The sequence below is a fragment of the Dermacentor variabilis genome, chromosome 1 (assembly GCF_050947875.1).
Source record: "Dermacentor variabilis isolate Ectoservices chromosome 1, ASM5094787v1, whole genome shotgun sequence".
Classification (NCBI taxonomy): domain Eukaryota; kingdom Metazoa; phylum Arthropoda; class Arachnida; order Ixodida; family Ixodidae; genus Dermacentor; species Dermacentor variabilis.
The window spans coordinates 140,310,652-140,326,946 of record NC_134568.1 but is presented as its reverse complement, the minus strand read 5'-3'; the positions used below and the strand labels follow the sequence as shown (position 1 = coordinate 140,326,946).

The window sequence follows — 16,295 nt, the reverse complement described above, 5'->3', positions numbered from 1 at the left end:
CCCCCCGCGAAATTTTTTCGTGCTTTCATGCGCTGCCGACCAAAACAACTCCCAGCGCTGGAAATCATGCTCGATTTTGTCTAGAATGTCCTTTTCACGCTCAAAAAGACATTTTAGTGCAAACATTGCGAAATCGGGCTGGATTTCGCGGCAACGCCCATGCATCGGGAGTCACATATCGTAACGCAAGGCGCCCCACCGAGCACAAAGTTTCAAGGGTGTTTTGATGGCAAGCGGGCTCGTCTCGGCATCTCGCGGAGGCCGCGGAATCTACGAAGCGCCTGGGTTTCAATTGTGAAACTTTATGAGTATATAGATCTCATAACCTTGTGATACGAAAGGTACACTGACATTTCCAAAGTCGTGCTTTAGATTTTCAATTCCGGAACTTTGTGGGTTTAATGCTGTTATAAACATTTGACGCCAAAGGTGCATTGGCTTTTCTAAAGCCGTACATCGGACCATACAAAGAGACATGCCAAATCAACACACTATCAGACAAGTTGACAAAGCACGCAGCGAAGTCCAATAAGACGGAGCGTTGTCCATGGTGGTTCATTTGTGCCGCCATGTCACAGAAAAGAATATCAACATTTTTTTTTCACCTGCGCTAAATCATTCATGTCAGGACACTAAAGCCAGTAAAGGTAACTAAGTTCTTATTTATTTTTCTACTTTGACTTTTATTCGCGAGGACACATTGAGCCTCTTTTTTTCTTTCTTTTTTCGTGCTACCCGCTGGCTGCCGATCCAGCGAGAGTGCATGCGTTTTTCTCGTGCTGCATCGACCACCGCGCGGCGCACTTTGGTGCGCGTTTGTTTTTCTCTGGCCGACTGGATTTTCGCCTGGCATAGCTTTGGACACTTTCTGGCTAGCAGACGAGAAAACGAAACAATGCATAGTCGCTCGCCGCCAGCACTGCGTAGACTCGACGGATTGCAACGCGTTCGCTTGAGCGCAACCTCTCCTGAAAATTTTGTCTCGCCGGTGTAGGATACCGAGTAGTATGCCTATGGTTCTCTGTGGACCAAGTGTCTCACGTTTTCTTCGATATTCCATCGGTAGCCACACTTAAGTGCCTAAAGTAGGCATTCGATTGTAGCCAACATGCTTTCCTTTGCGTTATTTAATTTCGGCGCCACCCAACCCACAAAAGAAAAAGACATTGTTGTGGCGCAGCGAATTGTGGCATGGCGAAAGTTCGATTTTGTTCATTCCTTTGCGGCAAAGTAATGGGTCACGGGACGTTTCAGTTGCCGGATACCCTTATTATATTATTGCGATAGCAGCTCCAGGCGCATTCCTGCCGTCGCCGTCGCCCTCATGTTCCGTGTAAATAAAGTCCAAGGGTGATAACATCGTGACAGCGCGCCGCATGCTGTATGTGCTAGTGAAAGCGTAAGAGGGGGGGGAGGGGTTGGCATGGGTGAGCCGATGATGGTGGCTCAGTGTTGTAAGGAGAAAAGCTTTTGAGGAAGCCTTCCGTCGCGCGCGCAGGAGAGGAGGGAGGGGGCTGTGATCTGTGAATCTGTGATTGCGCAACACGTTTATTTGCCTTGTTTGACGCATCATATATAGCAATTTTTCTTAGGTATGTAGATTTATTGGAGACCTATACGTGCATTTAATTATTTTGTTGCGAGGTTTTGTCTACATGCGCAGTGAACTTTGTTTCCAGTGACACTTTTTTGCCTTTTATGAAGCTGTATCTTCACATTTGTATATTCCATTTGCATAATCGCATTTCTAACGTACGAAGGCGAGTCAAATGAAAGTGAGCCTAACCATACCGCGCAGTAATGGTTCGGTTCATTATTTGCGAGGCATGCGCATAGCACATAGGCATCTCATTTACAAAAGTGACATGCAGGGGTGAGGATAAATGTTCTTTAATGCTCTCATATACTGGGTTGAACATGGTTACGTGACTTAATGAACCGTCCAAAATTTGAACAGCGTGGTGTGGTGAGGTTTTTCACAGATGAAAATGTTTTCCAAAAAGAAATTAGTCGCCGTATGGCTGCCGTGTGCGTTGAACATTGCATTTCATTGGCCACTGTAAAGCGTTGGAGCAAACGGTTCAAAGAAGGACGTGAAAGTTGAAAAGACGATCCATGGCCGGGCCAAAGCCACCGTGCAATCACCCCCAACACAATCGCAAAGGCTGATTACTGAGGATAAGCATCGATGAATTGGCAGGGCGTGTGAACATCACTCACGGTTCGGTTCACACCATAATGCAGTAACATCTCGGTTATCGGCTCTTGCGTGCGCGATGGATGCCAAGATTTTGAACCATCGCCAGAAGACGGAGAAGTTCGGCGCTGGCTTGACTAATCTAATCCGGTATCACGATGAAAGTGACACATTTCTATCTGCAATTGTGACCGAGGACGAGTCATGGTGCCGCTACTACTAGCCTGAAACACTACGGCAAAGCTTACAGTGGAAACATTTGAATTCACCACCCCCAAGGAAAGCAAAGGCCGTCATTTCTGCCGGAAAGGCGTTGTTGACTTTTTTTCGATCGTCCGGGGCCATTATTGATCGAATATTTGCTAAACCTGGAGAGACTATCGATCGTTTCCGATACTGTGAAACGTCGGATCGGCTGCGTGTCGCAATCAAGATCAAACGACGTGGAAAATTGAGGAATGGGGTCATCTCGCTCCACGACAATACCCGTCCCCATGTCGCTGATGTAGTTAATACAAAACTGGCAAATTTCAAGTGGGAAACGCTGCAACATCCGCCATACAGCCCTGGCCGGTCGTCTTGCGACTACCACATTTGGGAGCATTTGAAAAAACTGCTCAAGGGAACCAGATTCGTGTCGGACAGTGACGTAGAGTCAGTTACAGATTTTTGAAGCAGCAACCCAAGGAGTTTTATGAGACGGGAATTACGCGATTCGTTATTCAGTGGGACAAATGTCTAAATGCTCATGGGGACTACTTTTAAATAAAGTGCCCCGTTTGTCATATATTCGCATTGGCTCACTTTCATTTCACTCGCCCTCGTATATTTTGCAGAACTCCTGCTCTTTATATGTGCTCTCTGTTGCGACTATAATTTCGGAGCAATTACTCGCATTTGCACGACCGGTGACAGCTGCTCCTGCACAATACATTCTAGCAAAGGACATCGTCATTGAGATTTTTCCCTGGTCGTTGCATATGTACAAAAATGTAAACAAGGTTCTTGAATGACAGAGAGAGAGGGGCAAATGAAAGAAAGGCAGGGAGGCTAAGAAAGTTTTGTTAAAATATTTGTCCTCAACTTGTTCATTTCATGGCCTATATATTTTTCATATCAGCGGCATGCACTGCTTTGCTGGTTTCAAACTGATATAGTTCTAAAGTTCATGTGACATTTGCTTCACTTACTAAATATACAGAAAACATGGAAGCATTGATATCAGTTATTTCGGGCACAATTTTGAGACATACGAGTATATTCTTTTATGAAAAAATAATACTTGTCTTGAATTCGTTTGCAGCATCTTTGGCAATGATAACGCAGTTATTATTAATGTTTAATGTATTTGATCCTTCGACTATTTCTATAAGGAGGAGGCCGAGCTGCAAAGTGAGACCCCCCCCCCCCCTCGAACGAAATTTCTGGCTACGCCACTGCTCTATACGCCACTATAGGCTGGCTAGAATCAGCATAATTTTGAAAGCCGGCTGAACAGGGTGTGAATTCATGCGTATCAAATAAATATCTGTTCCATAGAGAGGCTGTGTATCTGTCTGCAATATAATTATCAGTTCACTATACATATGGCAGAAGAACAGAATACACAAAACAACACAATCAAGTTCTCTCTGAAAAGCTGCTTTTTGCCACTATTATATGAAGCAAAGTAAAACTTCAGAAAGCACAACTATGACTTGGGTGCATCTTTGTGCATTGTATATGAAGTAGAGGTGGGCGAATGTTAATTTTTTCAAACACGAATTGAAGAAAAATGAGAAGTATCAAATATTGAATGTAGTACAACGTACGTACTTGTAGTAGCAATATTTACTTCCATATATCTAGGTACTGCACTTTAACCAACTAGTGCAAAATAGAGCTAACTATTGGGGACAAAGGATAAGTTTTAAATGCGAGACTAATAATTGTTACATTAAGAAAACTACTTTAATAGTCTATCAACAACTTTAGAACCTTGTTGCAAAGAAGCTTTCCAAGAAATAATGGCTGCTGTATGAAGAGCTTCCGAAAAATGCGCGATAAATTCTTTCCAAAAAACATGAAAGTTGCAGAAAAAGAAAAGAAAAACCTAATGAAGCACCTACATCTCATGTGCACATGTAAAAGGACTCATAGCAAAGAAAACAGCACAGACTTGTAGCATAAAAGATAAATCTGCTAAATCAAGAGATGTGTAGTTGGCTTTTGGGCAAAAACAAAACAAAACCCTATGGGAAAGTTTTGTGCCTATATGGCTGAAAGACACTTTCGTCAACGTGCTTGCCTTTGGGAGGCTGCATACGCTTGTTTACGACCAGTGCCATGTCATTCCTGTACATAAATGTGATTTTGCACAATACACCTACGAAACTTTTGATCACCATCGTAGTACTTTTTCCTTGTATGTGCGCACCGGCTTTCTGTCGCAACACCCACTTTGCATCCATGATAAATGCTGCAGTCAGTAAAATAGAGTTTCAGATTAAGTTTCCTAAACTGCTTTCATTCCAGCAAACCCCAAGCAAAGTTTAGGTTCATGAGAACACATGTTATTTGCATCCTCTGATTTAAGGCTGTTTTCTGCATGCAATGAATTTTAGGATTTCTGCTGTTTACATCACTGTCGACCTGATAAAAAGGATGGCGAGCCAAAACTTGCCGTGGTGATAATAGTTGCTACCAGGGCCGGATTAACCTATGGGCCAAGGGGGGTGCAGCCCCGGACCCCTGACTGCCAAGGGGCTCTATGAGAAAAAAATTATCCTTGAACTAAAGTATATTTCTTGCGTGCAGTACAAAGTAAAACATGTGAACAAATGCATTTGAATCCCGAGCACGAGGCTAGTTGGGATCCATAACAACGCTATGTCGAGGAAGCAAAGTAATTCAGATAGCTTAGACACATGTACTTAAACTAAGCAACAATAAGCACTTTACATCAGTCAAAGAAGAGAACACAATACAAAGAATCTTCAAAATGCAAACGGTATAACTGAACAATTACAAGTAAAGGAAAATGCACCAGAAAAAGAAAAAGGCAAGCAGTGAATATAATATTAAACATAGGAAAGAAGATCATGAAAATACAGTTTTAATTATCTCTGAATATCAGCTGCATGTTTAAGTTCTGTGGGCAGAATGTTCCACTCGACTACTCCAACATTTGAAATTCTCCGTTTACCATACACATTATGGGCTTTGGAACCAGAAAATGTTTTTTAGTGCACTGCGTATAGAGCGTCCCGATTCGGTAAAGTTCTTTGCAGAGAATGGGTAGTTGGTAATGATGCTATTATTAACCATTACTAGAGTTTGAAATTTAGTAACGAGTGAAACGGTGCCAATATTTCAAACTGATGTAATATTCTTAGACTTCTCAAAGGCATTCGATCGTGCTCCCCATCTACGACTAATCTGCAAACTCTCTTCTCTCAGCCTACACCCGCAAATTCTAGCCTGGATTAAATGCTTCCTCACCGACCGCCTTCAGTACACCGTTATAGGTGGATGTTCTTCAGTCTCAAGCAAGGTATTTTCTGGAGTTCCACAAGGATCAGTCCTTGGTCCCCTTCTCTTTCTCATCTACGTTAATGACCTCCCTTGTGGTATTTCATCACCCATACGCCTCTTCGCGGGTGACTGTGTCCTTTATCGTCGAATTTCTACTGAGTCTGACCAGGCCCTTCTTCAGAACGACCTCCATTTAATAGATAACTGGTGTACCAAATGGTTGATGCAGCTTAACATTTCCAAATTCAAATTTATTCAAATTTCCCGCAAGCACACTAACATCACCCATGAGTACTCATTACGCACAGTCAACATCTCGCAAGTACAAACGTATTGCTACCTCGGTATCCTAATCGCTAGAAATCTTAACTGGTCGGAACACATCGCGAAACTGATCGCCGACAGCTCTAAAACACTAGGCTTCATCAGAAGAACATTATCGTTGTCACCCCCTTCCGTCCGTAAACTGGCATACGAAACTTTTGTTCGAACAAAACTTGAATACGCTTCCGCGATTTGGTGTCCACATCAAACATATTGTGACGCAGCAGTTATCACGACGTTTATTCCGCGTCAAAGACTGGGCGAACCGACCACGCCCACAGCACGGATCACACTCGAGAGCCAGCCCCACAAGCGATGATGAAGAAGAACCCCATATGAACCCCACATGATGATGATCATGTACAGATGACAAAGAATAGCTTATAAATTCCCACACTAATGTCCCCTCGCGTGAGAGCGGCCATCCTGGCCGCAATTCAAAGGGGCGGTGAACGTCTCGTGAAAGGCTTCATACGGGAAACGTGGATAATCTCAGCGGCGCGGCAGCGGCGGTCATTAGGAACAATAACTGGTTCCACGCGATAGTTAACCGGAGAAGTCTGCTCCAAGACTTTGTAGGGGCCGATGAACCGAAGCTGAAACTTGTCACACAAGCCAGGAGTACGAACTGGTGTCCGGAGTAGCACTTCCTCGCCAGGGCGGAAGCACACGACGCGATGAGAGGCGTCGTAATGCTGCTTGCGGTCCTGTTGCCGTGCTTCGGTGTTGATGCGGGCGAGCTGGCGACAACGCAGAATGCGGGACACACATTCTTCGCAGGAGGAAGGACATTGATGGACAGTTGGCGCGAAGAAAGAGACGTCAAGATAGGAAGAGGGCGAACGACCATAGACAAGGTAAAATGGCGAGTAACTGGTCGTGCGTTGAACGGCGGTATTATATGCAAAAGTCACGAATGGCAAAATTGCGTCCCAGTTTCTGTGATCCGGGTTGATGTACATGGCTAGCATGTCTGACAGCGTGCGATGAAATCGTTCTGTGAGGCCGTTGGTTTGCGGATGGTAACTGGAGTTGGTCTTGTGGGTGGTTCCGGAGGCTCTTAGTACTTCGTCTAGTAGTTGCGAGAGGAATGCTTTTCCACGGTCGCTCAGGAGGACGCGAGGAGCACCGTGACGCAGTATTAAGGGTTGAAGTATGGATGCAGCAACTTCAGAGGCTGAGGCAGAACTCACACAAGTTGTTTCGGCGTAGCGTGTCAAGTGATCAACGGCTGTCACAATCCATCGTTTACCGGTGAGAGTCACAGGAAGAGGACCATACAGGTCAACGCCAACGACCTCAAATGGTTGCGACGGACAAGGAACCGGTTGCAGTTGTCCGCTTGGAGCTGATGTAGGGAGCTTTCGACGCTGACATAGGGCGCAGGAAGCGACATATCTCGCTACACTGGCGGACAATCCAGGCCAGTAGAAGCGACCTTTGATGCGGTCATAGGTTTTCTGAAAACCGAGGTGACCAGCAGTCATGTCGTCATGGGAAGCCTGCAGGACATGAGCACGTAGAGAGCGTGGCAGGACAGGAACCCAGCGTTGACCGTCAGGGTGATAGACATGACGGTATAGGACGCGGTTGTCAATCTTAAATTGCGTCAGCTGCCGACGAAGGCGGGCGTTAGGCGGGCGCGAAGCTCCTTGAAGGTGGTCTGTGATGCGCCGACAGTAAGAGTCGGCAAGTTGATGAAATTGGAAGGATTTGTTGTCGTGTGGAGGCATCTCGCCAACAAGAAAGCATGTGAGGAGGGATCGTGCGAAAGCTTGTCACGGATGGTAGTTGGAGGTCCATTGCATGGTGTCGTAGGAAGCGGACAGCGAGAAAGCGCGTCCTCATCTTGGTGTTTTTTTCCGCACTTGTAGGTAATAGTGAAGTCGTATTCTTGCAGACGAAGAATCCACCGACCAAGTCGTCCAGACAAGTTCTTCAGCGTTGAAAGCCAGCATAATGCATGATGGTCTGTAACGATCGTAAAGTGGTGGCCGTGAAGATAAGGTCGAAACTTCTGCACAGACCAAATGATAGCTAGGCATACCTGCTCCGTTATGGTGTAATTCTTTTCGGCCTTTGTCAGAACGCGACTTGCGTATGCAACGACCCTCTCACCTAGAGTGTCGTCTCGCTGTAGGAGAATGCCACCAATTCCGTGGCCACTAGCATACGTATGCAGGAGGGTAGGAGCAGCTTCATCAAAATGGCGTAGTACTGGTTCAGATGTGAGAGCGCGCTTCAGATGGGCGAACGCAGATTCACATTCGGGAGACCACACAAAGAGAACATTAGAACCCAGTAATTTGTGCAGAGGTGACGCTATTGAGGCGAAGCCTCGTATGAATCGGCGAAAATAGGAAGCGAGGCCTAGGAAACTACGCAAATATTTGGTCTTTTCGGGACGAGGGAAGTGCTGAACTGCCGAAACCTTGTCAGGATCAGGACGAATGCCATCTTTGCTCACAATGTGACCTAGTACTTTGATCGCCTTGCTCGCAAAATGGCATTTCTTGGTGTTTAGCTGAAGTCCGGCGTTAGCAAGGCACGTGAGAACTTCATCCAGACGTTGCAGGTGCTGAGAGAAGGTTGACGAGAAAACAACAATATCGTCCAGGTAGCACAGGCAAGTCTTCCACTTCAGGCCACGAAGAACGGTGTCAATCATGCGCTCGAACGTTGCGGGCGCATTGCAGAGGCCGAATCGCATGACATTAAACTCGTAGAGCCCATCTGGTGTTGAAAACGCTGTTTTCTCCTTATCGTCCTCATGCATAGGTATCTGCCAGTAGCCGGAACGCAGATCGATGCTGGAGAAGTACTCGGCACCCTACAGGGAATCCAAGGCATCGTCTATTCGCGGCATAGGGTATACGTCCTTGCGTGTGATCTTGTTAAGTGCTCGGTAGTCGACACAAAATCGAACAGAGCCGTCTTTTTTCCGAACCAAAACAACGGGGGAAGACCAAGGGCTAGCAGAGGGGCGTATTATGTTTCGTTGGAGCATGTCGGTGACGTTCTCGTCAATGACTTTCCTTTCGGCTAGCGATACGCGATACGGTCTACGGCGCACGATGGATGTGGCATCTGTCTCTATCCGATGCGTCGTTATCGAAGTCCTTCCCAACGAAGCTGAATGCGCATCAAAGGAAGCTTCATGTTTTTGGAGCAAAGCAAGCAATTGTTGTGACTGCGAAGGTGTGAGATCGGAACTGATGGCAGCTGCAAGAGCTGAAGAAGATGCGGCCCGTCCGGTACAAGGAACTTCAGAGGAAGCTGGTTTAAAGGAAACAACAGATATAGACTCCGATTCAGTGGCGCAAGCTAATGTAGTGCCTTTAGGGATGAGAATCTTTTCGGATGTCGGGTTTGTAGCGTAGAGAAGTGCAGAGCCATGATCAAACCTAAGGAGCCCTGATGCAAAGGCTATCCCTCTTGCGAGACAGCGTGCAGATGGTAATACGAGCACGTCGCCGCAGTCAATGACGTCAGACGTGATGGTAACGATGCTTTGATGGCGAGGAGGCAGAGCGGTATCTTCTGCAGCAAGCAAGTGAAGGGGTGCGTCATCTGCACGAAGTGAATAGGTCGTGTCGGTCATATGGAGAACGCGTTGCCCACAGCAGATGGAGGCGGAGGCCGTAGAAAGAAAATCCCATCCCAATATGAGCTGCTGGGCACACGAACTTAGCACTGCAAATTGTACGTAATGCAGAAGTCCATCGATGGAAACACGAGCAGTGCACATGGCGATAGGTCGAGTGGAGGCCCCTTGAGCAGCGAGTAGCGTAGGTCCATCATAGGGGGTCGTAACTTTCCGAAGTCGCGAACACAATTCACGGTGGATGACTGAAACACTAGCACCAGTGTCTATTAAAGCTTCTACTTGTACACCTTCTACTACAACCAATATCACATTGCACGGACGCGATGGAGGAATTTCTGTCCTGTCGTTCGATGCAGCTTTTCCTCCAAAAGCTGCATAATTTAGTTTTCCGGACGACGCTCGGTGAATTGAGAAGAAGGTCTCAGTGGGGACGTAGAGCGGCGAAGGGGTGACGGCGAGCGGCGTCTTGCAGGACGGTACGTCTGAGCCGTCTCGGATGTTACAGCAGGCGATGGAGAGCGTCCGCGCAGTGGACCATAAGGACGGCGTTGGTCATGGAAGCTCCCTAGACATTGGAAAGTAGCTCCGGGCGAAAAGTCATCGCGTTCGTATACGTCATATCCGCGACGCTCGTCTTGCTGGCGCTTGCGGCAAAAACGTGCTATGTGGCCACGATAGCCGCAGTAGTAGCAGATGGGACGAGGAGGACGCCACTGCGGATAGCTGGTTTGGGTAGGTGCGCTGGTAGTCATGGAAGCGATGTGGGCCGGTGTTGGTTTAGGAGGCATCGGTGGAACGATGACTGGAGTAGCTGCGGCTACTTGTGCGTACGTTGATGGGGCCCTAGGGGTTAGAGGGTCCGTGTACGCTGCACCAGCCATGGACGCCAATTCCTCCTTGATGACGTCTCGCAGATTGGTATCGGAGGCATGAGAAGGCGTGGGCCCTGCGGCTAAGCCAAGATACTGGAGCTCTTCTCGAATTATTGCGCGTATCATTGCTCGTAATGTAGGGTCGTCGGCGGTTGTGTTTGCAGTGGTGTCTGGCTGTAACCTTACTGATTCGAGTTCGTCAAGGCGCTGGCAAGTAGCGACGATATCAGCGACGGTAAAAGGGTTCTGGATGGCTAAAGCATTGAAAGCAATAGCTCCGATGCCTTTGATGATGTGGCGAACCCTGTCTGATTCGGTCATGGCCGTGTTCACGCGTCGACAAAGAGCAAGCACATCCTCGATGTACGACGTATAAGATTCACCGGGTTGTTGCTTGCGAGTGTCGAGCGTCTTTTTTGCGAGGGCAGAACGAACAGCCGGTGTGCCGAAGATTTGGCGGAGCTGTTGTTTGAAAGCGCCCCAGTTCGTGAAATCAACCTCATGGTTGAAAAACCAAGTCTTCGCTACTCCTGTCAGATAAAAGGCGACGTGACGTAGCTTGGACGCATCGTCCCAACGGTTAGCCGAACTCACACGGTCATAGTCGTCCAGCCAATCCTCGACGTCTTCACCGCGAAGTCCAGCAAACAGATAGGGACCACGCTGGTGCCCACTGACAACCCAATACGGAGAGGCTGGGGTAGCCGAGGCCGAGATGGTGGAAGTAGAAGTGCCTGTTGGCTCGTCCTGCGACATGCTGGCGGACAGCTGGCACAATCCGCGACCCGATCGAAGCTCCAGGAGGTTGAGCGGGGAGTCAGAGGACGGAGGACCGAAGAGCACACTCCACCACTTGTGACGCAGCAGTTATCACGACGTTTATTCCGCGTCAAAGACTGGGCGAACCGACCACGCCCACAGCACGGATCACACTCGAGAGCCAGCCCCACAAGCGATGATGAAGAAGAACCCCATATGAACCCCACATGATGATGATCATGTACAGATGACAAAGAATAGCTTATAAATTCCCACAATATCTAATCAATGCAATAGAAGCGGTCCAGAACCGTGCTGCTCGATTCATATCTTCAAAATATGACTACAAAACTAGTATCAGTAGTATTAAGTCATCGCTCAATTTACCCACATTAGTCTATCGACGCAACATAGCGCGTCTGTGCTTATTCCAATAGTTGTACTACCATTTTCAACATCTACGCGAATCACTTCTTCTACCACCAGCTCGTTCGTCACGACGCCTGTTCCATTCACTCTGTTTACAGCGCCTGTATGGATCCAACTGCTGCCTTCAATAAATCATTTTTACCCACAGCAATCCAGGAATGGAATGCACTCCCAGATGCAATTGTCAGGGAGCATGATCCTGAAGAATTTAAAGTGCGGTTGCTTTCACATTTTCGAAACTACAATTGAACGATTTCTCTTTTCATTCCAAGTGTTGTTGCATTTGAAGTTGTCTGTACTCCTATTTTGTTTTGCTGCATTACTTAACCTGCGTTATTTCAATTCATTCTTGATGTAACATCTTTGACTTATGTATATCTATGACTCCCCCCCTTATGTAATACCCTGTAAAGGGTCCTTAAGGGTCCAATAAATGATGATGAAATGATGAATGATGTCCAATTTTTGAAACAGCAGCGTTTTGTTAGCATTGTAAGGTGAGAAAATCATAAGGCAGACAGCCCTCTTTTGAACTTCCGTAACTGGCTCAATGTATGAATGGCCTCTAGATGTACTACAGTACAACAGATGGCTGTGGAACAGGCTGAAATAAATTTCTCCAAGGGTTCCTGTATCAAAACAATTTCGGCACTTCAGCAGAATGTAACGAGCATTGCTCAGATTTTTGCAAAGCTTTTAATGCGAGGTATACAGTGAAACCACTCATGTAATACAGCCCCTTGATGGACCCCTCAGCAATTAAAAAAAAAACCTTCGCCAGGGCCCTGTGGAAAAATTTAGCCCTACTACTAAAGTTGTAAAGTGTCTTCCAGGGAGTGTTCCACCACAATAATTCTTTAAAATGGTATACTAGTAGCCGAAATGGAGCAAAGAATATGTATGAGGACGTGACCTACTCTTCGTGCATCGAGGCATTTTTCCTTTGCTCGGCCATCACGCAAGGGACCTTTCTTTCTTGCCTACTCCCAAATAAAAGATGAGCGTTCGCCTCTTCCTCTTTTTCAAAACACCTGCCACACCTTTCTTTCTTTTCTTTGGGGGGGGATCATGAAATGACGTAACACACACCTCCTATATTTGCAAGTTGACATGCGATGAGTTTGTTGACATGATGGCAGATAATTAACGTAAGGAGATGGATCGCTGAAGTGGAGCAAGAAGCTGAATAATGTAATATTTCTGCGGAAACCCGCAAGGTGGAGGGAAGTAATTATTAAAGGGAAAATCAAACATATCCACCCGTTCGTAGCAAATGCTACAAAGGAAACCCATACGGTTACCTCAAAAGAAAAGCCTCGCAGTTCAAGAAAAATTCGTCCTGGTCTGGGACTCGAACCCGAGACAACCGCCTTTTCGGGGCAGCCGCTCTACCGTCTGAGCTAACCAGGCGGCTAGGAGATGGCTGCCGTCTGCTAGCCGCCTCGCTTCACGGTGGCTTTGTTTTTGGCTTTTAGGCTTGAAGTTTAGTCGTGTTGTCGGCCACAATGCCGAAACGCAAGTGCAAATTTACTGAGCAGCTGGGAAGAGAGTATACGTTCATCAAGAAGATAAGTCAAAGTGGAATGTGCACTGTGATGCATGTGGGGCATACTTTTCTGTCGCTCACGGCGGAAGTTCAGACATAGCAAAACACATTAGCTCTGTCAAGCACAAGCAGAGCGTGTCGGCTGCTGCTGGTTTCAGTGCAGTAACCCGGTTCTTCAGACAAGAACGTGCTGGGAAAAGGAGCTCCAACTGGCTGCATCAGTGAGTGTAATCTCCTTCCACACGATCGCTCACAAGCAGAGCTTCTGATCAATGGACTTTACTTCAAAGCTTGTGCAGAAATTGTTCAACGAAAAATTTTGCTGTGCTTGTACAAAGGCAGAGCGTGCTTGCCCTGTCTGCAGAGGAAGAATCGAAGACTGACCTGCAGGAGGCTAAATTTATCTCAGTTTTCTGTGATGCTTCCAACCACAAGGATTTCAAGGTGCTGCCGATAATGGTGCACTACTTTACTGCTGCTGCAGGAGTGCAGACGAAGTTCCTTGACATTGACACCTTGCCATATGAGACTTCAGCCATGGTGAGCCAGTAGTATATTATGGACGTACTCAAAGCCAACCAAGTCGCATCAAAGATGGTTGCTTTTACTGCCGACAACGCTGATTGCAACTTCGGTGGTGCTGTGCGAAACAGGAAGAACAATGTTTTCTCGAGTTTGCAAGATTCTATGGATTACAAGATCCTTGGAATTGGCTGCGCTGTGCACATAGTACACAGCAATATTCAGACTGCTGCCAATTGTCTGCCATTGGATATTGAGGCTGTGAAAATCTACTCTTACTTTTACGTTTACAAGGTCAGGGTGGAGTCTCAAAGAGATGTGTGATTTTGCATCAGTGGAGTACCAGTGGCTTCTTGGCTATAGCAAGACCAGGTGGTTGGCATTGATGCTAGCTGTTGAGGGGGTCCTAAAGCTCTTTCCTGCTTTAAAGGCATATTTTTTGTCGATAGACAAGTGTCCCTCTTTCATTAAGTCGTTTTTCGAAGACCCACGTGCAGAGCTCTGGCTCTATTTTCTGCATAGTCAAGCTGCTATGTTTAAAGCTACTGTACTCCAAATTGAAGGGGACACGAAGACAGCTGTCGAACTCTATAGCGCCCTAAGCCAGCTGCAGAACAAAGTGCAAGAACGATTTGAGCAATCATTTCCACCATCGACTGTGCGCTCAAGGGCAACAGTGCTCGAAAAACAGGGACAAGTTCGAAGAGAACAGGTAGTGAATACGGTGGTGAAGTTTTATGAAACGTGCGCGTCGTACCTCCACCGATGGTGTCAACAATTTGACGAGGTCAGAGCCCTTCTATGGGCCTCTCTTGGGTCATCACCACGTTGGGATGATGTGCAGAAAACTGTAGAACTCGTAACTTCAGAGTTCAATCATGATGTTGATGAGAATGCCACGTTTGATGAAATCAACAATGTTTCACATTATGTGACCGCTGAAAAAATTAAGGAATGGAAGGTTCAGAAAATATCTCTCGGGGAACGCTGGGTGGAGATTCTCAGGCATTTCGAGAAAAATGATGTGCCTTGTGAGAACCTAAAGACAGTGCTGGAGTATTGCATGTGCCTGCCAGACACAAATGCACCGGTAGAGAGGGTGTTTTCTCGCATCAGCAAGATATGGACTGCCGAGAAGCCACAGCCTAAGGTCCACACTAAAAGCCACGCTTGTGCTGAAGGTGAATGTACTCATGACGTGCGAGCAATACTTTGGGCATCTTTTCAAAAAGGACGATTTGCTAAAGAAAATACATTCTAGTCGGAAGTATTAAAGAAGGAGAACGCTTTGCACGGGTTGGTTAAAGAAAACGAAAATAGCTTTGGCGTGTTTGAAATAAAAATTAATGACATCTAAATGGTCTCGTTCCTTTCTACCTAGCCCCCCCCCCCACCGTACCACTATGGTCACATTAATGTTTATATATTTACGTTCGTATTCCCTTCGTAATAAGGCTCCCAGAACTACCACAATAGAAAGCAATTTAGGACATGCAAATCGCAAAGAACACAGACATATGTCTCGTTTTCAAACTCGATTGTCATGCAAATCACATCTAGCCCGGAAGAATGTGAACAAGCTGCATGTTGTTCACACATGACCTGTTGTGTAAACGCTTCATCAGTGCAATGATGGCATGAATTAGTATGTTAGTGAAACACATTTTTGCAATTTCTCTTTTGTGTTTCACTAAAATGTGTTTCACTAACACACTTACTAAATTATGGCATCATTGAACTGACGAAGCGTTCATACAACAGGCTATGCGCCTACATGATGCAGGTTATCCCAGTCAAGTTCCGGCATCAGTTGTAGAAGGAATACTAAGGCAAGCCCAGCATGCAATCTGGGCCCTCTCAGCGTGCAGAAGGAAATAGTAACCGTGAGAAAAAAAGACCAACAGTTACACCCTCTATCCACCGGTTGTCGCACAATCTAAAGAAAATTGGCCGCCGAGGTAACACTGATGTGTTTTTTTCTGCACCTAACAAACTAATTAGCTTGTGCAGGAAAACAAGACCAGGAGAGAAAGGAAGTGTAGCTACACCTTTTTCTTTTTAAATTTTCATCTACATCTTCAAAAAACGTGGTTTTAGTCTGTCGCAATTTTTTAGTGCGAGTGCGCTCTGTTTTCCCGCGTTTAGCACCGCGTAGCCTAAAGTGTCACGCAAGGTCCCGAAGTGCACTCCCCGTAAGTGCACTTAACTTGCCCGCTTGACAGGGGTATTAATTAACACAGGAAAAGGTTTAGAGATTGTAAGATTTCAATTATATATCGTTTATCCTTATCGTGTGGAAAGTATGACGTCGGTCAGTCGGGCAGATGATACGCTGCGCGAACACAAAAATAAAGTCGACAAAGTTGCATCAGATGGGTTTCTCTCCCTTCATTGTAAGCAGCATAAGTGCTCCCCTCTGTTCGAATAGCAACCATTACTGGTAAAGTGCGAAATGACTAGACTTGTAATAGAAGCTGAGCAGAATTGCAGACCTGGGGGATTCTTGTATCAGTAAACCGTCATTGG

General features: G+C 46.4%; 1 pseudogene; it reads left to right on the top strand.

The window, feature by feature from the left end:
- Positions 1-13,206: 13,206 nt before the first annotated feature.
- On the top strand, positions 13,207-13,753 carry LOC142586527 (uncharacterized; annotated as a pseudogene).
- The last annotated feature ends 2,542 nt before the right edge of the window (positions 13,754-16,295 follow it).